The sequence below is a fragment of the Macrobrachium rosenbergii genome, chromosome 5 (assembly GCF_040412425.1).
Source record: "Macrobrachium rosenbergii isolate ZJJX-2024 chromosome 5, ASM4041242v1, whole genome shotgun sequence".
Classification (NCBI taxonomy): domain Eukaryota; kingdom Metazoa; phylum Arthropoda; class Malacostraca; order Decapoda; family Palaemonidae; genus Macrobrachium; species Macrobrachium rosenbergii.
In genome coordinates, this window is record NC_089745.1 from 7,451,014 (window position 1) to 7,460,917 (window position 9,904).

At 39.1% G+C, this 9,904-nt stretch overlaps 1 protein-coding gene across 4 annotated transcripts in view; it reads right to left on the reverse strand.

The window, feature by feature from the left end:
* Nucleotides 1-9,904, reverse strand: part of LOC136838480 (uncharacterized) — a 135,492-nt gene that overhangs the window by 52,269 nt on the left and 73,319 nt on the right. For all 4 annotated transcript variants that reach the window (XR_010853007.1, XM_067103447.1, XM_067103448.1 and 1 more), the window contains exon 2: nt 4,384-4,504. The gene's annotated coding sequence lies outside the window, so the exon portion shown is untranslated. The remainder of the gene's footprint in view (nt 1-4,383; nt 4,505-9,904) is intronic.

A 9,904-nucleotide genomic window follows, 5' to 3' on the forward strand; every position in this document is an offset into this window, starting at 1 on the left:
GCCCTTCGCCTTCCATGAAGTCTTCATCTCAACTTGGGATAGCAGACGGAGCTCTATCACCCAAGGAGGAAGACTTCACGAAACCTGCAAATGAAGAGACAGATGAAGCAGGGGAGTCAAACAGAGGGGGCCCGCCCCAACAACCTCACTTACCTCACCACTTACCACCTGGTCCTGCTCTGTGTTCATCGGTTCCAGGTTAAGATCCAATGGCTACATCCTCCGAGACCTCAGCGAGAGGATATCCACTTGGGGTGGCTGGGTCGCATCCCGGATTTGCTGGATGATAGGGGTGGCAAGATCTTCAGGCACTGCGGCCGCCACCCGTGCGCCGGGTAGAGCAAGTCCTCAACCCAGCGCCGAGGACGTAGGGCTTCCCCGACGGAACATTCCTGCCAAACCCAGCCACCCAGGCCCGGAGGGATCTAAGGCAGACTTCTTGGAAGCTTCGTCCGCCTGTAAGAAAACCAACAATTAGCTAAGAACGAAAAAACCAGTCCGGGAACCTCATAAACAATATACACATATGAGGAGCATAAAACGGAAGAAAAAGACTGTCACTTACCGACTCATCCTGACAGTTGCAGAGAGCTTAAGCAAACCTCACAACCATCAGGGTGCCAAACAACCAGGTCATCCAGTCGACCGCACAACCAGCGTGGTCCGCATACCACGCGGACCGTAGGGTTGTTGAAGGGAGGCGGTACACCCTGGCCTCACAGCGAACAGTCTGTGGGTAGAAAGGCTACATGAACCTCCCACCCTGCAACCTAAAAGCCGGCAAGGCCGGAAACTCAACTACAACCGAATACTCCGGCGGAGAAGAACTTCCTTATCATAAACTGGGCCAGTAAGCTAAAAATTGCACAGAGTGGAAGGTAAAGAGCGCCAGACCCGGAGGACTCCGGGAATGAAGGAAAGAGAAACCAGGAACCAACCATAAGGCTGCCAGTAAAATAACATGGAGCCCCGGTGTAGGACCGACTCACGATATAAAATATATAAAGGAGTTGCACTCCTGTAGAAGATAAACAGACTTATCTAAAACAAAACAAAACAAAAACAGTAATAAGTGATGATAAAACTCCGAGACTGGAGGATCCGCTCCCCTTATATAATGTAAATCCTTCCGCTTTACTTTCCCCACGGAGAAACAAGACGGGCAAAATGCTCGTATGTTCATAACATAGGTCTGAGCAATTATATTTTACCGATCTACGAACCCGACGGGGAGACGAGAGGTATGGATAGTGATCACCGAACACGCTCGAGTAAACAAACCACCAACCCCAATACAGCGATGTTAGGGACGATATGGAGGGAGCTTAATCCCTCAACCAACAGGAGGAGTCCCTGAACTCGAGAAAACGCCATCTAGCGCCACCACGCGAGTAGAGCAAGGCTGGGAGAGGGGAGGGGGAAGGGGAGAGAGTAGGCTACCAGAAGGAACAGGAGACGGGAGAAACATATCACCCGCTCAACTGCACCATACCTCCCAGAAAATGAATCTTGGAAGGGTAGCCTACTACTGGAAGCCACACAACCCAAGCCCAACTCCTTCCTAGGCTTAAGTTTAATATGGACCTAACCCAGTATAGGCTAGGAAAAAGGAGGAGGGCAGAAGGGAGGGGGAAGCAACAGGGGAGAGAAATTTTGTGCTGGAGAACCAACAGGATCGTAGAATGGCGGGGCAAGGGGCGACTAGCCTAGAGGAAACACATCCAAAGAACTCGATTCCCCAAATGGAGGAAGAGAACTAAGGGGCTCACTCTGCCCACCTGAAAACGATCCCGGAGGAAACAGCAAACAAAACTCCTCAACCTGATCTCCACACCCAGGGCAAGGGGATGGAAGCAAACAAGCCTACCTCACAAAATAACCATCACTATAAAAACCAAAATGTGCTCAATAGGGAGCGTAGCCACCTGGGGAAGCGGTTAGATCTGAGGCTGCCGCCAGCACACAGAGGTAAACAAAAAAATAAATTAAATAAAATAAATAAAATAAAATAAAAGAGAGCACCATCTCCAAGCATAAAATAATTAGCCTAGTAAGACCAAAAATACAAAGGAACCCAACCTGGAGGGGGTACCTAGACGGGCATCACCCTAACAAAGGCCCGTAGAGGCCACAATGAAATGTAATTGAAACAAAAGGTGGGGAGCCACCGCAAGGAACCACCAGGAAGGGAACCAAAGGGGTCAAAATCTATCTATAACGATCGAGGAGACAACTCCAACTGAAAGAACAGAAGGAGTCGCCGCTGGTCACATGGCTGGCGTGGGGACGCCGTGGCGTCATAATAAGATCTCAATATTTATGAAAATACGAGACCATAACAGCCAAAAATAGAACAAAACCCCACAAGAAGATGGTACTTAACTTAGAGAATGGTAAAGCTGCTCGATGCCATCGTAGATGCAAGAAAATCCAAATAATGAGAGACGAAAGCACACAAAAGAAACGGATGCATTTCACGTGCTAGAAAATGGGAATGAGGTAGGTGGCGCGGTAAGTCGCATCCTGGCGGGGTGTTGGTGTGGGGGCTGTAACGGCTCACCGCCTGTTCCGGGGATTTTGATAGAGAGATCTTCGGTAGGTTTCCGGGTAGTGGTATTTCACTCACCCTTCTTTATACCGACGTCTTCCTAGAGGACGCCGACTGGGGGTAGTAACCCCAGCTTTCCTGAAAGCTCTTTTCTGGTATATCTAGCATTGTTATACTTAGAAATTCTGTGCTGTAATGGAATTTCACCGCTGACACGGGACTGAACTCAGAAATATGACATGTTTGATAAAATCCTTTTGTTATAGTTAGCAAGAGCACTGTACATTTACACTTTATAGGATAAATTTTCACATAATCTGGAGGCCTTAAATGTTTTGGTTCTCAGGTTAATTATTTAATTCACTCATCCATATCTTATTTTGAGTCCAGAACAACAAGTGGGGATTTGTGTCCATAATCAATACACTTTGGACCTAAGTGGAAGTAAATCTAAGTCAATGTAATTAAAACATTGTTTTCAGTAGCAAAAAATGTCATTTTTGTAAAAAGAGAAAATCTGGAACACAACATGTAAAAAAACATGGATTTTATTGGCATTTTTGAGATCTTGTATGCAAAATCAGAAGGTCCTCCTTTTTTTTTTATTTTTAAAAACATAGATACACTCCTGGCTTAAATGACAGGTTGGTAGTCAAGGAATAATCAGTATTCTTTCAAAATCAATGGTTTCCAAGTTCCTTGGTGAGCCTATTCCAAATGCTGTGTTCTCAGCAATGATGAGCTTCTTGGTTTTCAAATTATTTATAAATTATTGCAAATGATTTCAGAGCACATACTGCCCAAAGCCTGTGCCAAAAGGGCATCAGTCTTTAGATAATACACATAATGTCTTTGAAGGCATAGGAGGGGCATAAAAAACTGATGTTTTGGTATAGCTTATGCGAATCATTAGATGTTCTCTTCAATCATCTTTCAAGCTCTCCCCAACTGAGTTGGGGCAATGCTATGCTTTATAGTAGAGTGCTATTGCAGTGGACTAAGGTCATGCTTGTTTACAGTACACAATTTTGAATAAAGAGCTGAGTATTTACAGGCCTTATGGGAGACAGAGATGTCTCTGGTGGTTACTTCTGTCTGAAAACGTGGGCACGCCTATCATATAGGTGTGAATTCAAAGATTTGTCCACTGAAATTCTATTGGAAATTAACTGCAAAATGAAACAATGGTAATTTCCTTCCCAGCCTGCAAGTAAGTTTACATATCTGGGTGTTTTGTCAATTTATTCCACTGAAATAAATGGCACGAGGTCTGAGATCAATAGCAATATTCCCAAAGTCTTCTGGTGCACGAGTGTAACTATAACATTTACCTGAATAAAAATTCCTTCACCCCTGATGACGGTTAAGGGTTTTTTACATCTGCTTATTAACAGGAAATGGATTACAGTAACACGTCAACTTATCAGATGCTTTTAGGGGTCTGGGTTTCTGAGAAGTGGCAAAATATGATAAGCAACAAAGACTCTATACTATAGCCTATACTTGACCAACTGTTATCCTATCTAATTTTTAGTTTAAACTAACCTATACTTTATCATTATTATTCAGTATAACAGATCTGTCTACAAAATAGATCACTGCCAAAAAGGTGGCCTAGAAAAAAAGCTATGCAACAAAATCTGATGAGTTGAGGCCCAATAAATTAAGGGCTACCATCTTAAAAACTTATTTTCTTTAAGTAAACTACCTCACAGGGGTAAAGCTACAGTCAAGCTTAGCACAGAAATATAAAATAAATTACCCCAAACTTTTAGTAATGAGAAGGAATGATACAAAAATTATAATTCTGAGAAGTTGACTTCATGTGATAGTACCTTGTAAAGAAAATGGTGATGATGAAACAGAATGCCGTTAAAGCAGTGAAAATCCTGAGAATGGTACACTTTAGCATCCATGGAGACCGCTGTTTAAATCCCATTATTCTCCAGCACACTCCTGAAATAAACAGATTAATTACAATTCTGAATACAACCATTCTTTCCTGATTTCTTTAATATAAAAACATTAGCCACAACCATAATAAATGCAGTTTCATACTTTATTTTCCTATTTGCGGGCTTTGATGTTGCATGCTAAATGTTGCCTTATAAACATTTGTGTTTGTGATAGTGTGATTACCAGATAAGGACACTGAAAAGCTTGAAAGAATCTAGCAGAAATCCAAATCAAGTGATAAGGGTAACTATCAAGTATAATGAACTATTTTACCCGGACCAATTCGGTGAAAGAGAAAACTTCATCACTGTCTAACACTTTCTTACCCATTAATCAAATTAATGGACTTTTAGTTTAAGTTCTATAAAAGAACCTCAACACTACCAGCTAGTATTCCCATCACATTCTATATTACGAATTTCATTATCATTTCTTTCATCAACACCCACTTATCACTTACAAGAAGTGTCTTACAAATAAAATATGACCATACGGATTATCATATTTCTCCTCTAATGACAGATTCAAGAAAGAATTCACTGTTACAAAGAACTGACTGTCACACATTGGCTTCACACACCTACAATGAAGCTTCAAAAACTTTGAATTGATTTCCACCTTGCATATGGGTCTTGTTTTACAATCTACCATGCTTTCTCCACAATGAAATAATATTATGCACAACTACCACTGTTTTCATAAATGATCTTACACTTCTGCTTTATCACCAGTCCAGCAAATCCTGTCCCCCATGAATGCATTTCCTTTGAGTTTCTGAATTATACACCCACTTTAACATACATCTAATCTTCCATTCTCTCTGGAAAATCAAACCACTTCAAAAGCTGACTCATCATTCTAACAAAGACAATTTTTTATCAAACTTCACTGCATCATGTTTCATCTTTTACAACGTCCACACTCAATGTACAAAATGCAAGTTAACACTGTTACTATTACTTGACACTGGCAGATCACATAACTGATGGCCATAAGGGGTGCCATCAAAATTTTGGCAAGTCTCATTACAAGTGGGTTTAAGGTTCTTGATATGAAGAGCTTCCAAGAATCTAGACAGAAACTGTCAATGGCATGAGCAATACAGTAACCTGATTAACCTTCATAATTAAAGTGTCAACGGCATGAGCAATACAGTAACCTGATTATCTTTCATAATTAAGTTCTTTAGAGGTCTTCACTGGTGGTGAAGTGCTCATAGATGGCCTCTTTCATATGTAACATGAAATCTTTCCAGAAATGTGAATGGTTGTATTCTTATTTAACTGAGAGGACATCCTCCCTTAACCAAGAATCTGAAGAAACAGGTGGCCTTGTGCTTCTTCAGGTGATATGACACAAGTGAATGGGTGGTTTCTCCATGATAAAAATTGGTTGGCTTCTTATTCTTATAATATAATAATATTTAAATCCGCCTCTGGGTCACAGTTTATATATCTGCAAATTATTCCCTGTAAGGTACCTCTTATATTTTATATCCTTAATGCATGATACTCAAGTCATAAAATTTAATACAAGGCTTGTTGTTGGACTGAATGTCAAGTTTCTGTTTTCCCCACTAATCTTATTCTTAAGGTGCACTGCTAAATGTTCTGGTTATTTAGAAGCATCTGGGAGCCCAGTCCAGCTCCTGACTGCTGGATTACAATGCTCCAATGCATCCCAGGGCACTTGGTTTTTCCATACTTTAAAATCAAACCTAGATTTGTGTTTTATCCCCTGACAAACAAGTATGCCGAAGAAAGATGGACAGCCTGCGATATTTACTGTGCACATAGGGAATAGTACAGAAGTATATTCAAACTACTACAGCTTCTATACAGGGTATCCCACAATGCAAAGTAAAGTGATGTCTTGCAATACATGGATCAATTAGAGGTTAACACTCCTTGCATTTCTTCCTGCTAACTAATGAAAGAGTTTACAATAATGCATACAGATATGAAGCAGCATTACAGATACGGTATGCAGTGTAAAGTAAAAAGAAAGCAGTACAAACACTTCTGGCATTAAGAGTTTGCCTTGAGATGTGAATAAATTCTCCTTCTCAAGAGTGTTCCTGAAAACAGTACCAATATGGAATGGTTATACATAGGATTGCCACCTGTTCTGTAAAATACAGATTCCTTCTGTACTGGAGAGTGAGATGCTGTGTTCGGCACTGAACCAATACAGAACGCCATTTGTTCTGTATGTGGCTGTCTGAACGTCATTATCTTAAAAATACATGAGCGTATTTTTTAGTCAACCTTGCCAGACTGCAAAATTATGCCTTCGGTACGTGTAAAGGTACATATATATTATTTCACTGTCTATGTCACAACACGTCATTTAGTTTTGAATTTCTATAGGCTTGTCACTTCACTGATAACTGACAACTTAAGAAGTGATCTTCCAATCCTCATCAAATATGAAACATGTCTTCCTCACCCTCATGTCAGCTGCACATAGCCTCAGAATTTTTATTGTATTTTTGCTGAAAAATACTTTCGCCACAACTTTTCCTCCTTATACAACTATGTTCTGTATTTTTCTGAGCTCGAGATGGCAACACTAGTTATATAACATCTGGCTCACAAATAAGCTGGTACTATAATGCTGGAACCTTCTGGCTTTTATATTCTATTTTACCAGTCCTCCAAACACGAGACGGGGTGATCTGAATTCCATTTCTCTAAATTTAATTACTCTATCTCCTACCCCCTGTGACAATGAACCTACTATTATATATAATATTTGTCACTCACAATGTGGTGACCTTTATTATCACGTAAAAATTGCCAGAATAAGATCTAATCACTTTAATCATTTCATTAAATCCCTTCTAAATGCTAAGAGCCATTACCAAAATCTTTGCATAATATTTATAAAGTCTTAGTTTACAACAATGAAAATACTAATGACTATGACTCACTGTCTATTGAGCTACCCTAGCTCACAGGTGATGATCTGGTGATTAATGCCATACCACCTGTGAATCCATGCTACTATATGACTGCGGTATAAATAGAGAGTTCTGCTACTTTTGTGGCGAATAAAAGGTGGGGTGGAGGGGTTTCTGTTGAGTGGGTAAGCTGTGGTAGAGGGTTTTCTAAGGTTTCCGTATAGAAGGTACCAGCTCACATGTTTGACAGTTGATTACGGATGGTATTTTGGGTCCTAGGTTTTTTGAAGCTTTTCTTTATTAAGGGGTTTATGTAAGACTGTCACCTTGTGTAATGTGTTGTTTTGAATGGGTCAGAGTTTTGGTGAGTAGTGTGACTGGCTTGGAGAAGTCTCAACACCAACTGTCTGCTGTCCCTGAATGGAACAGCATGGAATGTAAAATTTAGGCCAAAGGCCAAGCGCTGGGACCTATGAGGCCATTCAGAGCTGAAAGGATACTGAGAGAGAAGACGTTTTAGAGGTGTAACAGGAGGTAAACCTATCAGTTGCACTATAAAACAACAGTTAGTAGAGGGTTGAACAAATGGAAGAGAGTGAACGGAGGTAAAGTAGAGGGAATGAAAGGGATTGCAACTATGGGCCAAAGGGATGTTGCAAAGAACCTTAAGTGGTGCCTACAGTGCACCACATGAGGTGCACTAACGGCACTAAATCCATACAGGGTGCTGTTCCTGAAAGAACTTTTATTTTTCACTGCAACAACTTTGGTTCCATTGAGCATTACAGCACAGGCCCTGGAGATACTTTCCTTCTAATCGCATAATTTTGCACTAATTCAGATTACACTTCATACAAACTGACTATGCATTACTATCTGATGCTTCTTTTCCTGTGACTGCTCCAACAAATTGAATTCTCTGAAGATATAAAAGGCAAATTTTGTACAGAACTGCAGAATCCTGTAGATGACACACCAGAAAGATATATGAGAAATGCCTGAGGTGATACAAATACAAATCAAATGTTGGTGGGAACAATGAAGGTATGGAAAGTAGTTCATATATATATATATATTGTATATATATATATTATATATATATATAAATATAATATATAAATATATATATATATATACAGTCGACCTCAGTAGTCGTGGGGATGTGTACCCTAACCCGCAAAACAGCTCTAATCTATCAAATACTTAAACCCCTCTAAAAGCATTTATATAGTGCCTATTTCTAGATAGTTCAAAACACCAAAAACCCTCTAAAAATGCTCATACCTTAATATTTTAATAGTTTTGTTATGGTAGTTAGGCTAGTAGCAAAATCCCTCTAAAAATGCTTGTACCTGAATCTTTTAGCAGTTTTGTTACAAAAAGTTTATTTAGTCATGAAAATTATATGACAGTACAACAATTTGTGAATATATCTGAATAATAGGACGGGGTCCACTCACTGTGATGTGTATGGAAATATATAAATATATATATATTATATATCTGTTTATGCAAAAAAGGAACAAAAAATATGTATACAAACTTCTTCTCTCTCTCTCTCTCTCTCTAGGAGTAAATCTCTCTCAAGTCCTGACGATCTCTCGGGTTCTCTTATATAATATATATATATTTTATATATATATATAATACAGATGTATATGCATATATGTAAATGTATATGTGTGTGTGTGTAGAACAGATATCGTTCTCTCACCTTCGTTCCCTTCAAAAGGAAAAGGCTGCGTTTAATAGCTTCACCTCCATTTGTGCAGGTGTATCCTGATAGTGTAAAATTGATCTCGATGGGAATTGGCACCATCCAGCAACACCTGTGATTCTTAACCTACATCTTATGTAACGGTTTCTGTTTCTATTGTATTGAGCAATACAGTTATAATTATTATTATTACAACGACTACTACTACTACTACTAATACTAACATAATAATAATACTTGCAGTGATGGTCATATGTTGATTTATAATCTCCCAGCTGAAGTCGTTAAACTTATACAATTTAAACCAACGTCGCATTGGAACAAAATACTGCACTGAGATTTTCAAGGTTTCTGTAGCTTGAAGTCTGTGGATGATAGTTTATTTCTTATCGAATTACAGCAACCTAAAGATTAACTCTTGATGAAAGCTGACCTTCATCTGAACTCTCTGTGAACTTCGTGCCAATGAAATGTTACAGTTGAGTCATATTCTCTAAAAGAAATATGATTATGAATGATTGATTATGAAATTTAGGTCTTGAAGACCAAGCGCCGGAACACATCAGGATCATTCAGTGTAGTAATGAAGGTGAAACATATAAATTAATGATATGATTGATAATGAATAGGTGAATGATGACATGCTGGTAAAATTCAGTGTTAAAATATGAAAGTAAAAATGAAAATGATATCAGATAGAACCAACAAAAAGTAAGTATATATTAAGCTTTCATATTCAAAATATATACTTAGTATATAAAATAAATATGACTAAAATCTT